The following is a 20,905-nucleotide window of genomic DNA, read 5'->3' as shown; positions in this document are numbered from 1 at the left end:
AGTTTTTATCCCGAAAATCGTCCCTTAAGAAAGTAAAAAGCGGGGTGGAATTGAGATAATTAATGAAGTGCCTGTTAATTTGTGTGCATGATATGCTCAAATTAAATGATTGCTATGAGAATTTTTCCAGGCGCTATACTTTAGCTGCTGTTACTAAGTCCACGCAGACGAAGTCGCGGGCAAAAGCTAGTCTACTATAAAAGAGAAAACGTTTCAATTGACCTGAACTCAATCTAACCGGCCACTGCACTCATTCAAAGCGGTATACCCTCGAACCTTTACAGCGTCACTCAATGCCGACGGACGGCTCACCACGGTTTGCGATTGTCGATATAAGATTTTACGTTTTGAACAAAGAGGTGTCCGTGTGATTCTGCTTGTTAGGCGCGTCGAATGATTAATAACAGACCGTCACTTAAAATGTTTGTGGACATTTTGTTTCGAATAGCACATCAATTTATTTAGAAACGCAACGTTTAAGTTATAAAAATATGATAATTATTTATTAAATTAAGTGTATCAAAAAGCGACTTAGAGGAACTCTTATAGGGATCATCATTTGAAATAAATTATTAAAGGTTTTTTTAGGCAAATTAGTTAATATAACATTTTAAACTTTCGCGGTTTGAACACAATAAATCACATTTACAAACGGGTCTATCGCGAATTTATTTTGTTACCTTTATTTACCGACGTTTCGACACAGGTTTCACTGGTCGTGGTCGCGGCTAACTGACGTCCCAGCAAAATGTCGAAAACAGAGATTTGTAAATAAATGCGCGATAGACCCGTTTGTAAATGTGATTAAATTTGTCAATATTTAGTAAGTAAATATTTTTTGTGTCATTTCAAGTTATTTTGTGTGCACAACTTTGGGAATAAATCAAATTATTTTATGAAATATTTTTGATTTGGGGTTTTTTAAGTAGTCACACTACTATATATAAATTATAAACTGAAATGGACGTCATATATTAAAGAAAAGGTGACGAAGCCCTCCAGTGGTGAAGGACGGATTCGAACCGGCGTCTTTATAAATCCGGGCTAACGCCTTGAACCCCATTTGTTTTGGCATTTTGTGTGATTCGCCATGCGACATACATACAGTGTATTAGTTACAATTATGCAATTGTGATGGAGAGACGAAGTGCAGAAAGACCTCAGCGAACTCGGCACCGTCGACTGGACAGAAACGGCTTTGGACAGAGTAGCATGGCGGTCTTTGGTGTCGGAGGCCAAGATCCACTTTGGGTCGTCGCGCCACAGCAGTAAGTAAGTATTATACAATACAAGTTAAAGTGCATCCGTTAGTATGATAACGCAGCGGCGCAGGGTGTTATATTTCTTTTTCGAAAATTTATTTAAATCGTAGCATAGAACGACCTCAACCCATTTATTTGCTTTGTGCGATGGACTGTGCTGGACTATTCACTACGCGTACGAGAAATCACAGACGTACCAATTCAAGTCTGACCTCCGATAACGTATATTTAGCATGGATCCCTAAGCCAAGATACAGTGGGGATGCGAGAAAGTTTTGTGAAATAGGTGGATCGCATAAAAATCTAGTTTATCTAGCGAACCACGGCACATGAATCGGTTTGTATTGTAATGTACACTGTTGAGGTAGCGCATACATATCAGAGGGCTTACTACAAACACTGAATTTCGCAAAATAAGGGCATTTTTATCCTTTACTCCAATGAAGGCGTAAATTAGAGTGACAGAGAAAGATACCCACAATTTGTGAACTTCGGTGTTTGCGGTAGGCCCTCAGTATGCAACCGCCTCATCTACTGTCCATCAAATAGTCACCAGCAAAAAGCAAGTTCATGCTAAAAACGGGACCCTATTACTAAGACTCCGCTGTCTGTCTGTCTGTCCGTCTGTCACCAGGCTGTATCTGATCAACCGTGATAGCTAGATAGTTGAAATTTTCACAGATGATGATTGTATTTCTGTTGCCGCTATAACAACAAATACTAAAAACAGAATAAAATAAATATTGAAGTGAGGCTCCCATACAACAAACGTGATTTTTTGGGTTTTTTTTGCGTCATCATATCATCATAGTCGCGTTATCCCGGCATTTTGCCACGGCTCATGGGAGCCTGGGGTCCGCTTGACAACTAATCCTAATAATTGACGTAGGCACTAGTTTTTACGAAAGAGACTGCCATCTGACCTTCCAACCCAGAGGGGGAACTAGGCCCTGTTAGGATTAGTCCGGTTTCCTCACGATGTTTTCCTTCACCGAAAAGCGACTGGTAAATATCAAATGATATTTCGCACATAAGTTCCGAAAAACTCATTGGTACGGTACCGGGGTTTGAACCCGCGACCTCCGGATTGAAACCGGTTTTTTTTTTGCGTAATGGCACGGAACTCTTCGTGCGCGACTCCGACTCACACTTGGCCGGTTTTTTCTACTATGATCTTTTATTTATTATGGGTAATCAAATATACTGTTACTGTCTGTTCTTCGGGGCCCCCTGAGGATGGGGGACACGGGCCCTGCGTGTCCCTATGGTAAAGACGGTATTGGACGCAAGGGTTAATGGTTACAAAATGACATCGTAATGTAAGTTAGAATTGGCCTCCAAGTTAAAGTCAATAGAAAGGTGACTTTACTTTAAGATTTTCTAAACTTTGCAAGTTGAAATTGGTACAATGAGCACCTGGGACTTGTAACAAATACTTGTTGTTTTAAGTATGACAATATTTAAGATAATAAAATATTTCGTTTTAATGTTAGTTCAGAGCATAAACAAGTAAAGAATGTGCCTTTGAGAATGTCTTCTTTTTTTTTTTAAATTACAATTTTAGATTTGAACTTCAGTAAATTTTGAGTTAATTACAATACGAGTAGAATAGTAGATGTCACAGCAGGCGTCAAACAGGGTTGTTTGCTTTCCCCACTGCTATTCCTGATGGTGCTCGACGACGTTATGTGCAGGGTTACCAGCAGAGGTCGAAGAGGCTTGCCTTGGACATCCGAGAAAGACCTCGAGGATATCGACTTTGCAGACGACCTCTGCCTTATAGCAACCACGCGTGAGCAACTCCAAGACAAGGCAGAAGATCTAGCAGAAGAGGCTGAAAAGGAAGGATTGCGCATTAACTACAAGAAAACAAAGGAAATGCGCCAGAACACCACCGATTCAACTTCAATGCTGATCAAGGGAAACCAGATTGAACAAGTGGCTAGCTTTTGCTATCTGGGCAGTATTGTCGACCAGAGTGGAGGAACGGAAGCAGACATTGAAGCACGAATAAACAAAGCCCGAGCCGCATTCGGCCAGCTTAAACCTGTGTGGAACTCCTCTACCCTGACGAGAAGAACCAAAGTGAGGATCTCCAATTCCAGTGTAAAGGCCGTGCTGCTGTACGGGTACGAAACCTGGTTTTTCCGCAAAGATCTAATGACGAAGCTCCAAGTGTTTGTGAACAAATGCTTAAGGCAAATCCTTCGCATCTTTTGGCCTAACTGGATCACAAACGCTCACTTATGGAGAATAACCGGACAAACACCCGTACACAAGGAGATACAGACGCGGAAATGGCATTAGATTGGACATATCCTCAGGAAACCTGACACCCACCTATCCAAAGTGGCCCTGACCTGGAAGATGCCCGGCAAGCGGAAACATGGTCGCCCTAAATCCACTTGGCGTCGTTCTGTGGAGCAAGAGCTGGGTGTATTGGGAATGGGGTGGAAGGAGGTTACCCAAGCTGCCCAAGACCGTAGTCAATGGAAAAACAAGATTCGAGCCCTACACCCCAGCAGGGGGTAACAGGAAAAGAAGAAGAAGAGACAATAAAATAGTTCAATCAAATTTGTAGAGGTTTAAGCGGCTAATGGGCCAAAACTACAAAAATATTCGTTTATTCATTTAAAAATGGATGTAGGTAAGTACCTATACAAAACCACTATACATACAAAACCATTTTTATAGATGAAATTTTTTTTCACACTAAAACGTGACGTAATGTAATGGACGTTTTGGGTCATCTTTTTTTAATGGCAGGATGGAGAATGCTGTCGATTCTGAGTGCAATAAGCCCGAGAATGTCCAGATTTGAAATAATCAGGTTTTCAATATTTATTTTAGAAAACGCCCAGGGACATTCCATAGTTCACCGGTAAGTGGCGTTGATCATTCACTAAACACGTCCCGTCCGGCCATTTATATCTTTACAAGCCACTTGTGAACTCAACCGTATGGACTTGTCGTTCTTTATACTATGTAAGGATGAATGAACTCGACTGTACAAGTAAAATCTAAACGTAACATTTTCTCGTTCGCCAAATTAGGTCCTAAGCTTAAAATCAAATAAATAACGAACGTGTTCCAAAAGCTCCGTAGGCAACTATTGGAAGCTGATTTTCCAAGTTCGCTAATGACATCGAAATTATAATGGAGTTCCAATACCCCAGGGGGCGAAAGTTTCGCGCGTAACCATCCACTTTTATATAAGTGTCTAACGACCAATGAGAAGAAGTGAGAAAAGGCGACAGTTTCGTGGAAATTGAGTTGAGTAGTTAGGCGAGTTTAGTTTGTTAGTATCGGCTTCCTAATGACATATTCGAATTTGGTCGAATAAAACCGGCCAAGTGCAAGTCGGACTCGCGCACCGAGGGTTCCGTACTTTTTAGTATTTGTTGTTATAGCGGCAACAGAAATACATCATCTGTGAAAATTTCAACTGTCTAGCTATCACGGTTCATGAGATACAGCCTGGTGACAGTCAGACGGACAGCGGAGTCTCTTAGTAAAAGGGTCCCGTTTTTACCCTTTGGGTACGGAACCCTAAAAAGATACCTCATCACCGTCATCTGGTACATAATTCATGCTTAGGTACCAACCAGAAAAGATGTAGTTACTGTACGTTGGTCGAAATCGAAACATGTCTTATTTTAGATCTCGATGACGAAACATTAAGTGAGAAATGACCCCCAGGTTTGTCCCCTGTGAAAGGGTGCCCATGAAGCTGATTGCTATATTCACCGTCTGGATGGCTATGAATATATAGTATGAATCTTCTTAAATGATTTTTACGTCTAAGACCTTAATCTGTTAAACAAAAGCCATTGTTCTTTTGTGCGAGCATTATGTGCCATTGTGTCTGAGTGCGTGCTACGACGCGTGGCATTTTTTCTTGTGCTCAGACACAATGGCCGACCGCTCACACAAAAGAAACAATGGCTTTTGTTTAACATAGGGTCTTAGACGTAAAAATCATTTGAGAAGATACATATTTCTTAAACTTTGGCCTAGGAATGAGCCAACCCAAAACAAACCAACAACAAAAAATATATAAAATATAATATACTCATACTCATTTATTAATAATATTATTATATATTACACGTCAAAAATTTAATTACATGAGACAGATTACATTATATACATACTTGTAACAATAAGTTACTCGAGTTGTACACGTAACTGACAATTTTCCGTGCAAACATGAAACCGTGCTATGCACTTATCAAGCCACTTACACGACATAAGTATATCCACCTAAAATAAAGTGTTAGCTATTTCACTAACGCCATTTACTCACATCAGCAACGACGTAAATGTAAGAGCAATAAAACCCAAAAAAACTACAACGTTAAGACTTTTCCGTCAAAAAACGCGCGACTTGAAACAGGCCAAGCATTAAAGGGAAAAACCTGGGATAACCGTGGAAATGTAATGAAGACGTTATTCCGTACCTTGAACATTCGGCCAGGTAATAAGTAAGAGTATTTTTAACTCGGCGGCATGTCACGTAGACGCCCTTACTAAGGAAACGGCACTGAATAAAAGATGTGAATGAAAAGTCTTTGTACCGGCTTAGTACTGTATACATACATAGATAACACTGAAATACTAGAAGAAAGACTTATTAAAGAGCAAAAAATATGTGTGCTCATGCGGGGCCCACTACCTAGATAGCTGCACGTCATTATTTAAAAGAAAAAAAATACTGCCTTTGCCATCCTTGTACGTGTTCAAAATGTGTAAATTTGTTAAAAAAAAAAAAAAACTAAACTATAGATTTGTTTTAAAAAATTGCAACGATTAACGCCATAAATACGACCTTGAGACACCGACGCATCAAAGGCTCAATAACTGCTATTCCAAACGGCTTTAAAGTTGTATAATTCTATTCCTGTTGGTATAAGGACATTAGAAGGAGGCTTTTCGAAAAAAAATGTACAGTTTATTATTGGAACATTGTTTTTATAACATAGACGTATAACATTTTAAAATAAATAATTTTTAGATACATAATTTTGTTAAGTACCTAATTTGACATTGATTACACATTAGTATGGGGTTCTTCAAAAAAGGAGTGTACAGGTTTTTGAAGGGTCGGCAACGCGCGTGTAATATCTCCGGTGTTGCAGGCGTCCATAGGCTACGGTAACTGCTTACCATCAGGCGGGCCGTATGCTTGATTGCCACCGACGTGGTATATAAAAAAAAAATTAACATTGGGTTTTTTTTTCAACATACTTCTTTAATGCTTCTTTTACTTGTACTTTATTTTTGTGCTTAATATTATGAATGCTTTAATTCCAGCCAGACATGTGAATAACTGACTGTGTGTGAGTTTACTGTTGGAAAATTGTTTTATGACAATTTTTTTGATTCTGAAACCCTCAGTGTTTCTATGACTTTAGTAAAAAAATTAGCACAAATATTTGTTAGTAAAACAACTTTAATTTCGATCGAGTTTCATACAAAATCTCTGAGGACCCAAAATCGCCATACAAAAAGGGCTTTGGAGAATGAGCCGCGTGTGTTTCACGCGATAAAAATAATTTAAAAATTCGCGCTAAAATAAAGTTCTCGTTTTCTCAGAACAGTTTTTTCGATTCCTAAAGCTTTCAGTTTGGCCCTAGAACTATCCCACAATTTATGTCTTAAGATGATACATATGCACATAAATTTAATTACAAATGTTGATATTGATATCCGTCATGCATATCCGGTTAATAATACAGATACATATATCTGCATTATTTCGGACATCACCCCACAGATGCAGTTATTGGGCTATAGCTTACGTACACAGAAAAAAAATAGTTCTCCAGCCAAGTAAATCCTCTTGTGTCAAGATATTTTGTGTTTCCTATATAAGGAAACAATAAAATTCTTGCGTCAAGATATAAAAGGTTTCAAATTTTATTATTTAAGGTAAAAAAATCAATACTTTATCCGAGCTATAAAAAGTTTTTTTTAAAAAAGCTCAATATTCCCACCAAGAGCGTTTGCGTTTTGTTTTATGTATTGTATTTTTCGAATTGAACCTAAGTGTCTTAGTGCAATACTTAAAGAACTTGTGTCAAGAAACTTTGTTTCTTGGGGTATAGACTCATAATTTCAATCGAGAATTGCATTTCTCCACGAAAACAAGAAAACGCATTGGCTTAAGAGTATGTTACTCAATGTAATTTTTTTATTTTTTCACACCAAGAGCCGAAATTTCTTAGCGTATGAAACCGGTAACTTAAGTCAAATCATAGTATTTGCTGAATTGAATCTTAAGTGTCTCAGGGCAATACTTAAAGAACTTGTGCCAAGAAATTTTGTTTCTTGGGGTTAGATACTCATAATTGAATTGAGAATTATATTTCTCCATGAAAACAAGAAAAAGCATTGGTTCAAGATTACGTTACTCAATGTAAAATATGATATTATTTATATCTAGAGTAGAAATTTCTTAGCGCAAAGTTTAGTATGTTTTGAATAAAGAATTAATTTTCTTAAACCAAGATGATTTTCGTGATTCGTTGAAGATGTAATGTTTGTAGTTCTAAACTTTTCCATATTTTGAAGCGAGATACTACTGTTGCTTATGACAATTCAAAAGTTACTTGAGCTTAATAATTAGAATGTTTTAAATCAAAAGTTGTCCTCTTCATCAAAGATATTAATATTATTTTATGTAAAAGCTTGAATATTTTAATTAAGATATGTTTAACTGATAAACAAAACAGCTTTGTTCGAAATAGGCCATTGTTTTATGATTAGTTTTAATAAATACATCATAAGTACGCTTGTTTGTTATTTAGGCATATAATGTCGGTTTTCCTTCAAATAATAGGAACACATGTTTATATAATAAACTGGAATTTAATGCAAGTACATGGTTTAGGCAAATCAACCATAAAACTGTAATAATGACAACCTAGTGGTTGTCATTATTACATCATTGCATTGGCATTGATCATTGGTAGTCCATATGGCGTATTTCGATACAATACTGTTTTGTTTATCAGTAAAACATCTTGATAAAAATATTCAAGCTTTTACATAAAATAATTATCCTTGATTAAGACAATATGTGATTTAATTAATTATAAACATTTATTTCAAGTAACTTCTGAATTGACGTAAGCAATATTAGTATCTCGCTCTAAAACATAGAAACAGTAGACTACAAAGAGATGTATCCACTTTTGGACCTTATTACAACGCAAAAAGTGGTTACATCTCTTTGTATTCAAAAAAACAACAAACATTACATCTTCAACGAATTACAATAGTCATGTTGGTTTATAAAAAATAATCCTTTACATCAAAAATCTTGTCTACGTTAACATGACTCAAGGGCACACAAGGACAAACAAAAAACCCAGATTATAATGTTAACGTACACAACCTCTACCTACTTTTTTATTATTTTATGTAGGAAAAGTGGGTAACCCTAATAAATAATATCCAAAATAATTAACATGTATTTATTTATTAAAAGTCATAATATTATTTTGCCTCTATCAAGGTTGTACCTATTGCAATTTAAAAATTCACAACATAAAATTAAACTTCTAAAGTAACCCCCTCATTCATAAGTCTCTCAGGTCTCAATTACTTAATTTATGCTTTGTGTCGTTTTAATAAAGACAACTGTCGAAGTGAGAGATAAGGACAAAACATAAATTAACTAATTGAGGCATGAGAGACGTTTATAAGGGGGTAAGTATATTCAAGTAAGTACCTATTTCAGATGAACCGGAATAATTGCGCCAGTTGAGGTAAATGCGTCTTTTTACAATTACAAGAAAATGTTATTTAAGTGTAAAGGAAATTAATTATACTAAAAGCGGTCTTTCATCGGTGCCTGAAATGGCCTAATTGTCGCCTTGGTAAAATTTCGTCGAACCCTATCCATCTTCTTGTAATTCTAAAAAGACTCACTTACCTCAACTGACGCATTTGTCCCAGTCGACCTTAACCATAAACAGCTGACAGAGTGACGCCATTTTAGCGAGCAAACTGCCGCGCGAGGATGGGTCGTTTGCTTCGCGCGGCAATTTCCTCGCGAGGTTGCTCGCTCTGTGGAGAAACCCCTAATTTTAAAACTACAAAGTGTCATATTTAATTTAAAGTAATTTACTGTACGTATACTTAACTATGTATAGGTGTTAGGCACCTGCCATATTAGGTCATATACTTAATCATCTAATACAACTATGTATTTATACAATGAAATGTACAATGTATTTATTTATTAAAAGTCTCATGAATAAACATTTATTTTGCCTCATTAAGTTTGTACTTATTGCAGTTTAAAAATTCACAACATAAAATTAAACTTACAAAGTAACCATAAACGTCTCTCAGGGCTCAAATACTTAATTTAAATACTTAATCAGTAATCACCTAAAGGTTCGACCACACCGCTGCTTAAAAAACGGTGAGGGTACGGAATCGCAGTGACGCGTCGTAAGCGTAACGATTTTATCGCATGCCCTTGCATTTGGGTATCGCACATAAAATACATGATACATTTTAAATAGTAGATCAAATGCTTTGCTTGCGCAATCGAATACATACTTTATATCATCAATGACCATTTACAAACAGGTGAAATTATGTAAGCTGCCTTGTAGTAAGATGTATGGCTGCACTGACAGATTCCGCGCCAAGTTCTTAGATTTCTGTTCTTGTATCTTCTTGTCGATATCTCCGGCGGTCTGAAATCAAATAACCATTAAGAGTGATATGCTAAGCAGACGATGTACAGTAGCGGCGATAGTAAGAATTATTAGTTAAACAATTCGTTTGAATAACAAGTTTGCTATGAAGTTCAAATTACCAGTAATACAATTCCCATGATATGATATTGAAGTAATTTTTTCACTGATATTTCTATTATTGAGAGGTCTTTCTATAACATACCACATAAAAAAGTACTCAAATAGATAGCCTATAAGGGTACACTATTTTCTGAAAACTCCCATTCAAGGATTAATACACATAAATAGAAACAAACGCATTATGAGCGTCACTTGCACCATCCCACTAACCCGGGCTAACCGGTTAAACCCAGTGTCAAATTATACTAGAAACCATGGTAACTCCAGCCACTTCAGGTTTAACCGGCTAATCCCAAATTAGTTGGCTTAAGAGTCTCCAGCAAGCTCGGCCGAATTTCACCTTCCCATACAAACGGAGTTCCGTTCTCATTTTGAAAATACAATACAATACAAATACTCTTTATTGTACACCTCATTACAGGAAACAATACAAAGAATACAGTAGAGAAGAGGTTATGTGTTGGATTGTAATGAAACTTTGCACATACAATGACATGAGGTCTGAAATTAGTTTATCCTATTGTAAGTACAAAGTTTCAGAGCAAATTAGCTTTTCGTTTTAAAATGAGAGCGGAACTACGTTTGTATGGAGAACCGAGCTTGCCGGGGGCCCTTAATCCTGGCACACGCAATTGGCCCTAAGGAAGCTTTTGCCTGCGATTTATTGAAATATTGTTCACTCATGTTCACTCATAGCCTCATAAGTCTCATAACATAATACACATAAGTAGGTAACTTACGTCTGTTTGTACGATGATGCCTTGATGAGTATTTGACAGTTCTGGAAAGTCTGCCTTTTAGAGGGATTAAGTACGCCAATAAGCTTATTTGTACCGGAATCCTTTTATCTATTAACAAAATATAGAATTAGAATTTGGAGAAAACTATTAATATTAAAGGAGCTGATATGTGGCAATACATTCGTACATCATACAGCTTTACATCATACATCTTACAATACAAACTTTAAACTCTTTCAGAATTATAATACCTGATGTTATATTAATAATGTACCTAATAATATTACACGAAAAGGTAAAGGGAACCGCATACCTTCATCTGTTATGGCACTCAATGTTTCGATTAGAGAGAGTGCATTTTTATAAGTTAATGTAATATGTAACTAACAACTATGGATTTATGTCCGAAATAAAATTCTTTTATTTATTATTATTATTAACTTCGGTGATTGGACGAGAACCTCGAGATTGGAAAGAAATATGGGTCAGACTATACCAAAGGGGGGCCGGCTTGTCCAATATTTACAAAATAGGACAACAAGACACACAAGATTAAAGAAAAACATAGGTAATCTATCTTTGCTTAGGCTTTACCACGGAAATATCCACGCCGCCCACGCCATTGATAGGCACAACCTAAATCTTTCGTCCAAACAGATCGGGTGACATTTAGATATAATTATAATAATACTTACTTACTACTACACGTAAATGAATTTATAATTACTTGAATAACTGACTAGGTACTTACCAAGAAAAATTTTCACCACTTCGGGTGGCATGCCCCACGAATGAAGTAACACGCTCGTTTCTTCCATTATTTCTCTTATAATAAACTTGAGTCCCCTGTGGCCACGTACAGCAGCAGATCACACACAAATAATAATAAACTAATATCGTGATATTCGTGATATCCATAAACACATAAACGGTAAGCGGCGCAAGCGTTGAATATGTTCCGGAAGAGATTGGAGATAGATTGGAGAAAAAAATAACGATAGGGAACTGTCAGTTGAGTGTTGCCAATTTACAAATTTTATTTCCCGGTTCCCGGGAATTTTAAGGCTTTAAATGACACAAATGGATACATGTGTGTGTGTGTGTGTGTGTGTGTGTGTGTGTGTGTGTGTGTGTGTGTGTGTAATTTGTGTTGAATGTGTATTTATTCACACCACAGATTATTAACTAGTATTCACACGATGAATTGAATTGAAGGTTTGCCAGAGAGCAATGGAGCGCAGCATTCTAGGTGTCACAAGGATGGATCGCATCCGAAACACTACCCTGCGCTCCAGAACAGGCATAGCTGACGTAGGGGAGAAGACCGCTAGGCTGAAGTGGGACTGGGCAGGTCACGTCTGCCGCATGCATCCGGATAGGTGGGCTAGTATAGCCACCAAGTGGATGCCGCAAAAGAAGCGCGGACGTGGCAGGCCCAGGCGGAGATGGCGGGACGACTTAGACACCTTCACTAATAACTGGCCGGAAACAGCTCAACAACGGGAGTCATGGAAATCTAAGGGAGAGGCCTTTGCCCAGCAGTGGGATACTACAGGTTATTAAAAAAAAAAAACACACGATGGCGGTGGCGCTTTTTATTAAGCGTTGTTGGATTTCGACTTTAAGCGCTGGTCGTTAAATCGAATTTAGCGTGCGGACGGATTAAAGCGCTTTTTAACGCGCGTTGTCAAACCACTCAAACGCAACTTGTCACTGTCAGTATGTAAGAACAATGAAAACTATACTGATCCCCTTCTTTAGGGTGCTAGTACTAGCGTAAGACAAAGACAGTATGGTTCTCTCTGTCTATATGCTTGAAATGAGACAGCCTGGCTTGACCAAACTATATATATTATAGTCTGGCAAACACAAATTAGTTGATCAAACCAAATTGTCAGTAAATAAAAACAAAAAAAGCGGCCAAGTGCGAGTCGGACTCGCACACGAAGGGTTCCGTACCATTATCTATAAAAACGGTTACGTCGGGCGAGGTCAGTATCCAAATACTGACCTCGCCCGACGTTGCTTAACTTCGGTGATTGGACGAGAACCTCGAGATTGGAAAGAAATATTTATTTTATTTTGTTTTTAGTATTTGTTGTTATAGAGGCAACAGAAATAGGTACATCATCTGTGAAAATTTCAGCTGTCTAGCTATCACAGATCACGAGATACAGCCTGGTGACAGACGGACGGACGAACGGACAGACGGACGGACAGCGAAGTCTTAGTAATAGGGTCCCGTTTTTACCCTTTCGGTACGGAACCCTAAAATCTATACTCATCCTTTTCTTTTCGGTGCTTGTACTAGTGTAAGACAAAGATAGTATGATTCTCTCTGTCTATGTTTGAAATGAGACAGTCCTTTAACAAACTATACAAACTAAACGGATAATCACAATTACCAATTTAAAGACATTTTTTGTGCAGTGGCAACACCACGAAAAGTGTAAGAAACTCTAAAGTTTTTAATATTCCGTTTAAGATATGACTTTTTTATATGGCGTATTATTCTTTTATTTAAATATCTTGAATCTTCAATGTAGTTTCAAGAATATCAAACCAAGCATTAGTAAAATCAAGCCAAGAACGTATTAACTCTTGACGCAAAACTTTGTTATTATTCGATTTTAACTTGTTGATTCTCGAGTGGAGATTGTAGACATTAAATCAAGAATATGGGATATGATGCCAAGAATGTAATAAATCTTGACGTAAATCCGTGTTAATTTTTGATTTAAGAGCTTCTTGAATTTTAAAAGGAGTTTATAAGCATCAAACCAAAAGTTGTTAAAATCAAGGCAAGAATGTATTAGCTCTTGACGCAAAACTTTGTTATTATTCGATTTAAACGTGTTGATTTTCGAATGGATCTTGTAGACATTAAATCAAGAATTTGGGATATGAAGCCAAGAATCTAATAAATCTTGACGTAAACCCGTGTTAAGTTTTGATTTAAGAGCTACTTGAATTTCGAATAGAGTTTTTAAGCATCAAACCAAGAATTATTAAAATAAAGCCAAGAATTAACTAAACCTTGGCGTAAAACCGTGTAATTTTTTATTTGAACTTCTTATATCTCGACTGTAGAATGTATATGTCAAACCAAGAGTTAATCGCTCTTGCCTAAAAACTTAAAAGTCTCAAAGCAAAACTTTGGTGCTTCTTCTTTGAAATAGCTTTGGCTCTTGACTATAGGTTGAAAACATCAAATCAAGAATTAATCGCTCTTGCCTAAAAACTTAAAAGTCTCAAAGGAAAATTTTGGTGCTTCTTCTTTGGAATTGGGTAATATTTTTGGTTTGATGAAGAGTTACTCAAGCTAAAACCGTTTTTTAAGAGCGTGCAATATCTCTTGCTAAGACGTTTTTTTATTGCGGCGAATAATTAATATCTTAACTCAAATCACTACCTTTAGCTTCAAAAATGTGTAAAGATAAAACTAAATAATTTTTATTCTGCTTTAAAAAATCATGATGTTTTTAACTCAAGACATATTTATTGGACCAAGCAATTTATTATTTTCTTTAAGCAACCGTGCGCAAGAGAGTTTTGCGTTTTGAGTTAAGATATCTTTTTTATCTGTGTAGGTTGGCCCATCTGGCCAATTCGAACGTATATTTGACATCAAAATGATATGATGTATGTCATTTAGTTATCATTCGCGCGTGCATTCCGCTTGTACTTGTCTTGCTTGAGTACATGTATTGGCGCGAGCGAGACGTACGGGTGAATGATAATTGATAACTATAACAACTCCATATACGGATAAAGACCCGTTAGTAATAAAATAAGTTTTACCATACTTCCTATAAAACTTATTATTATTAAGTAAGAAAAATCATAAAACTTTGGAACCTATTTATTCAAATTATTTTATAAAATATTTATATTTTAGTATACAGATGTATTCTAGTATGTATTTTAGCATACAGTTCATAATTGTTTGTCATCGTATTTTCACGGAAACGCATGAGCGTGCTATTTCTGTCAACCTCAGTACAATAAGTACTGAGGTTGACAGAAATAGCATGACAATAAGAACGTTTCTAGACCAGGATCTATGCTGTTCATACACTGACATTATCCATAGATTTCCTTCTGTAGCATGAATCTAGTATAACTGGATCGGTCATGAGGGGCGGGGGGAATTGACCGAACGGGATAGTCTTATGTAGCTTTCAGTAGGAGTAGCAGAGACAGCGCTGTTATTGTTTGTTGTCACTGTCTCACATTTTTTTTAATTCCCCACCGTAAATTGAGTATGGTTTATAGTGGGCTACAAATCTTCTTGACCAATCATATTGTAGCATTGCGTATGTTTTGTCCCTCACGGGCGCACGCTGATCTATGTTATGCTAGGTCTATGTTCAGTAGTTATTATTAAACATAAAGTAAAGATTCCATAAACTCCTACAGGCTATTAATAAAGCTTATAATCGGGCTATTAGCACGTCAATCCGACGTTGTTAATGATTGAATTCCTGGTTATATAATAGCTCTGATAATTGGTTCGCTTCACACCCTTCTTTAACACGCGACTAGGTTAGAAGTAAATTCTAGACCAATAAAATAGTTTAATAGTACGATTATAGTTACTCATAAATCGGTGTAATGTATTAACAGAAAGACTATTATTAGTGACCACTTGTACTGTGTAGGCAATATGTCGTTGTAATAAGTTTTAAAATTGCTCAGTTGACAGTGCCGACGTTGACTTTATTTATCATAAATCATAAAATAATGTAAAAAAGAAACAAAAAAAAACATTTATTTCGGACCACAGGACTCCATAACAGGTTAGTCGAACATGCAGGAACTTAAAACTATGTTAGATACAATTAAATTATTACTTAACTTACTATATCTACAATACATACTAAACTTAGCAAACAAATTCAAATGAACGCAATAATTAATTAATTAAAAATTTAAAAGAACACGACTATAGTTTTAAAGCGAACTGAAAAGCTAATAATAATTCTTACATATGTTAGTTAGACCAAGAAGAACATACATGGACCAACTAAAGGAAAAGATAAACGTCGTGACGTATCAGGCGGTCAAACGAAAGGCTCAGGAAAGAGATACATGGCAATTGCTCCACCGACAAGAGCTAGGCTCTTAAATTAATGATGATGATGATGTTAGTTACTCAACTTAATGAATGCAAATGATGACCACCCGGGATGACGTAAACATTCTAATACTGTATCATACATCTAAATCAGTTAAGGCATTCAGAAGTTATGGTAGAATAAAGCAACTCACATACATACAAAAATGAATTCTGAAAACAATACACTTCTTTTTTGGGCAATCGTGTAAAAATATGTACCATTCAATCCGCCAGCAGTAGAAATAAACTCAAAAATTGCATCAAATTTCTTTGCCACTTGTGGATAAAATGAAACTTTCTTAGTTTTAAAAAGTATAAAGCGTAAAATCACGAATTTACGACTCCATTGGTAAGGGCCAAAATGAGGAGTCATCTCAGTCGATGTTAATGTGCCGTTTGGAGATGGGCACCATTTGCCGTTATTACGTTCCTTCAGGCTCTATCGGAGCAGAGATGAGTTCTGAAATAACTTATTTTGTCACCTTTTGGCGGTTTTACCTGGGTTTTATGCGTCATTCTTCAGAGGAAGGTAATTTATTTTCGAGCTTGATTGAAATATGGAGAAACCTTAATGTCTTTTGAGGTATCTGTTACACGATTGGCTCAGGACCAGGATAAGAGGCGTACTCGAAGAGAGGCCTAAGCTCAGCAGTGGGCGATAAAAGGCTGATATGATGATGATGACGATCATGAGTGTCCCATTGCTGGGCAAAGGCCTCCCTTCGTTTCCTCCACTCAACCTTGTTGTTTGTAGTGTCCCGCCAATCCGGATAAAATGCGTCCAAGTCGCCCCGCCATCTCCTTTTCGGCCTGCCTGCACCCCGGCCAGCACCATCTATGGTGTTCCGTGGGTCCCACTCGGTAACCAGTTTGGCCCAACTTTCAGGGTCCATGCGGCAGACATGTCCAGCCCAGTCCGACTGAAGCTTAGCGGTCTTACCTTACATCTACAACTCGAGTTCTGGAGCGCAGTTCCGCGTCCCCCTCAATTTTGCACCTAGGTATAGTAAATATTTTCCGCACATATTACTATTTGATCTTTGTTTGGCCTGAGGGGTATTAAGTTTGCCTTTTATACAGTACTGAGCCAGTGAATGAAGTGAATGATGAGATGACGGGTGACAGAGAGGTATGGAAGAAAAAGACATGCTGCGCCGACCCCGAGTGAATGGGACAAGGGCAAGCGAATTATGACATTACTGAGCCGGAAAAGTTTAAACAAATAAATAAAAATACGAAAGTACAATGAAGCGGACCGACTATTATCGGCGTGATTTGATCAGAGGGTCTACCGCGAAAATCGAACATCGAAATTTCGTTATCTGTCTCTATCGCTTGAATATACAAGAGTGATAGAGAAGCAGACAAAGCAATTTCGATTTTGCGGTAGACTCTTTGTACTCAACCCATCTGCCTTTGTTTACTTAGGACCAACTCAATACAAGTTTTCTAATTAATTTTTTGGACCGAAATCTTAAGTAAATTGAATTGAAATATATCTTGTACTGTAATAATTTCTTTATTCAACAGATGGATATAATTACTTGCATTATTAAACCGCTTGAAAAATGTTGAAAAAATATTTTTATTATCGTAAATGTCACAGTACTGGACACTGTCCTAATATTTGCCACCTTTATTCTTAATATGTGTTGAAGATGTTGATGTCAACATTAGCCAGTCTTCACCGAGACCACGGCGACAACGCCGTCCTCGAAACGTCGGAGGTAAATTTAAAACTTATTTTACTCGCATTAATTCCCGCCGCCATTGTAAATAATAATCCTGAAAATTTAATAAGTTCCACAACCATGAAGAACATAGCGCAGCTATTCCTAGCTAGTAATAAGTTGTAACTACAGTGAAACTCCCTCAAAGGCTTATATTAAATGTAAGCTAAGCAAGTTAGAAGACGACGCGGTTGTGGCGTCCGTCAGGGGCCAATTCACAACTCGTGTGATGAAAATTGTTTGGGCGGTTTGATGTAACAAACTTATACCGTCATATCCACAAAAGCTATCAATGTACAAAAGGGTAAATAGGGACCTATGCTAGCCTATTTCATTGTTGGTGAATTTACGCAATAAATAGGTAACTATTTCTCGCAGATGTAAGGAGGCTTCTTCAAGATTTTTTTCTTTACCAAAAGGCAACCAGAATAAATCACGACAAACCATTGGTATGAGTTTGTATTATCAGAGTATGAACCCGGGTTTGAACTCATGAATCCCGCTGTGGAACTCACATTTTTTTTTAAATATTAACTTGTTTTTCTGCGGTTCAATAATCATTAATAGTAAATTGTTCCTGTCATTTTATTACGTAGATACCCTGCCTTTAACTCAAGCTTAGCTCATAAGAAATAGATGAGCCGGAAGAAACGGCGGAAGGACGAAATTACTGTATAATTAACGTTACGTAATGCTACCTGTCATTATGGTCCTTACCGTGGATTTTCCATGGATTAACGCATTTAATACGCCTGTAATTACCCCGTTTTACGGGTAAATACCTACTTTAGGGCTAGGTAACTGTAACAGATAGCTATGACATCGCATAGGCGTTTACATTTTTTGAACGCAGAAGCTAACGTATTTGTGAAATATTTTTCTTGTAAATTTTTGCGTTTGAGACTAAGATAATTTAAAGTTGTATTTTGCTAGTTAGGTATAGCGCGCTCATCTACTTTCAGTATCCATACTAATATTATAAATGCGAAAGTCTGTCTGTCTGTCTGTGTGTTACCTCTTCACGCTTAAACCGCTGAACCGATTTAGTTGAAATTTGGTATACAGATAGTTTGAGTCCCGGGGAAGGACATAGGATACTTTTTATCCCAGAACTCACCCCCCAAGGGGGTGAAAAGGGGGGTGGAAATTTGTATGGGGAATCAATAACCGCTGAACCGATTTTGATGAAACTTGGTATGGGGATAGTTTGAGCTGTGGGAAAGGATATAGAATAACTTTTATCCCCGAAATCATCCCTTAAGGGTGTAAAAAATGGGGTGGAAATGTATAGTGTGGACCAATTTAGGGGTGAAAAAGGGTGGATTAAAAAGCAGACTTGTTTAAGAATTAAGGTACCCAAATTACCAATTGCACGCAGACGAAGTCGCGGGCAAAAGCTAGTATCTCTATATTTGCGCATGTAAATACTAATAACAAATTCCTTCTTACTATTAGGTATTGTATGTTCGACAGTTACACTTGTTTAACAGCTAATTGATCAAACCGCTAATACTTATAAAATAGCGCATGTACCTTTTTTTTAAATCGAAATAAAATATGTAGGTACCTATACTAAAGAAGCTTGTTTTCGACAGAAACTAAATCTGATTTAACGTGTCAACTTTCCGTAACAATCTCTGTTATATTTATTTATTTAAACTTAATTAAACAAAAATATGGTTTACCTACTTTTCGCCGAAAATTGTATTGCAGAGTTTCACTTGGCAACCAACTTTTCGCCAGTTTCATTTGGCCGAATTTCATTTCGCAACTTTACATAATCCAACCTAACCTAACCCAACTTAGTACGTCATGCAAATATACGTAGTGCGTCATGTAAATGGTTGCGAAGTAAGGTTATGCCAACTGGTTTGTCAAATGAAACTTTGGCGAAAAGTTGGTTGCCAAGTGAAATTCGGCGAAATAAATTTCGCCAAAAAGGGAGTACACCCAAAAATATACAACAATGTCAAATGGCGGATTTATTACCAGTTAGCATTCTCTACCCTAGTGCCGAATAGAGTTACATACAATTGACGCAGGAAGAAAAGTGCGCAGTGTGTATGTGTGTGTCTTTTCAACGCATATCATTTTATAAGTCACAATAAATGACTTCTAAAGTATGTACTCGACATTCTAACCACATCTAACACGTCCACAGTGCATAAAATAAACAGTAATAAATCACCCATGTCAATACTCACCCTAACGTATCGAGTCCCTACTGGTGCTATTGTTACAACTCAATATGGATTAAGGAAATCTAAATGATGTTAAGCTTCTGAGGGTGGATTGGGGTTCACTTGAAAGGCTCAAGCGAAATAGGCAATCGATAATCTGAATCAGAATCAGAATCAGAAATAATTTATTACCTATTAGTGTTTACATCTTTCGGTTCCCGCAGGATTGTGTCAGCTAACTTGTGTCTAGGAAAGATCTGTGTAAGCTGAAGGTGTTGTCACAAGTGATGAGTTGAAGATGTTAGTATTAGTGCCTATTTGTGTTTCATATGTTACACTTTTACATTTTATTTTATTCTAAGAGGACGAGGAGCCGCCGCCCCGCAAGGCCAACGTCTCATGTCTTTATTAATAGTATACTCTATTTCACCGATTCTTTTATTTTTCAGTAATGGGTTAAATTCTCCGTGGGCCAGGTAAGCGTCTCCAGGTGTGTTCAGGTCTTCTATTCCCAGCGATGCGATCTTGGGCTCTTGGCCAGCATTTTGTAATTCAGGTCGGCAGCTCGATAATCTGTATGTGTCTATAATGTCAAAGTGCGTACTGTTGCATACTGCGTTATATGATGGCAAAATGATTGAAAATTTAATTTTTTAAGCAGTTCTCGATCCTAATGTTATTCCACCGTTTGCTATCAAATGATGGAAGGAAATTTGGATAGATATATATAAATAGATTATTAGCTCGCGCGAGTGACTAAAAATACGTGAGAGAAACAGCTAGGTTAGTAGTAGTAGTAGAAGTAAACACTTTATTACACAAAACAAGTACATAACACAGAGAGGATACAGTAAATGTGTACAAAGGCGAAGGCGGTGTGTTAGCTAAGTTAGATTCTTAGCTATTCATCGGTACATCGGTACTAGCGCTGTTTTGAAAAAAATATATCCCGCCGAGTTTCTTGCCGGTCTCATATTGGATACCCTCCTGTAAAGGGTTCGAAACGTCGGGATGTATTATAAATTCAATATACGCGA

General features: G+C 37.1%; 1 long non-coding RNA gene across 1 annotated transcript; it reads right to left on the bottom strand.

Moving 5' to 3' along the window:
• Positions 1–8,602: 8,602 nt before the first annotated feature.
• On the bottom strand, positions 8,603–11,789 carry LOC134747804 (uncharacterized). Its single transcript, XR_010128363.1, has 3 exons — positions 11,591–11,789; positions 10,840–10,947; positions 8,603–9,976 (listed from the first exon to the last, which is right to left on the bottom strand). It is a non-coding gene; the product is annotated as an uncharacterized LOC134747804 (long non-coding RNA).
• Positions 11,790–20,905: the final 9,116 nt, after the last annotated feature.

Source organism: Cydia strobilella, chromosome 15 (genome assembly GCF_947568885.1).
Source record: "Cydia strobilella chromosome 15, ilCydStro3.1, whole genome shotgun sequence".
In the NCBI taxonomy this organism is placed as follows: domain Eukaryota; kingdom Metazoa; phylum Arthropoda; class Insecta; order Lepidoptera; family Tortricidae; genus Cydia; species Cydia strobilella.
Note: the sequence above shows the minus strand (reverse complement) of the source record. Positions and strands in the feature narration are given on the sequence as shown.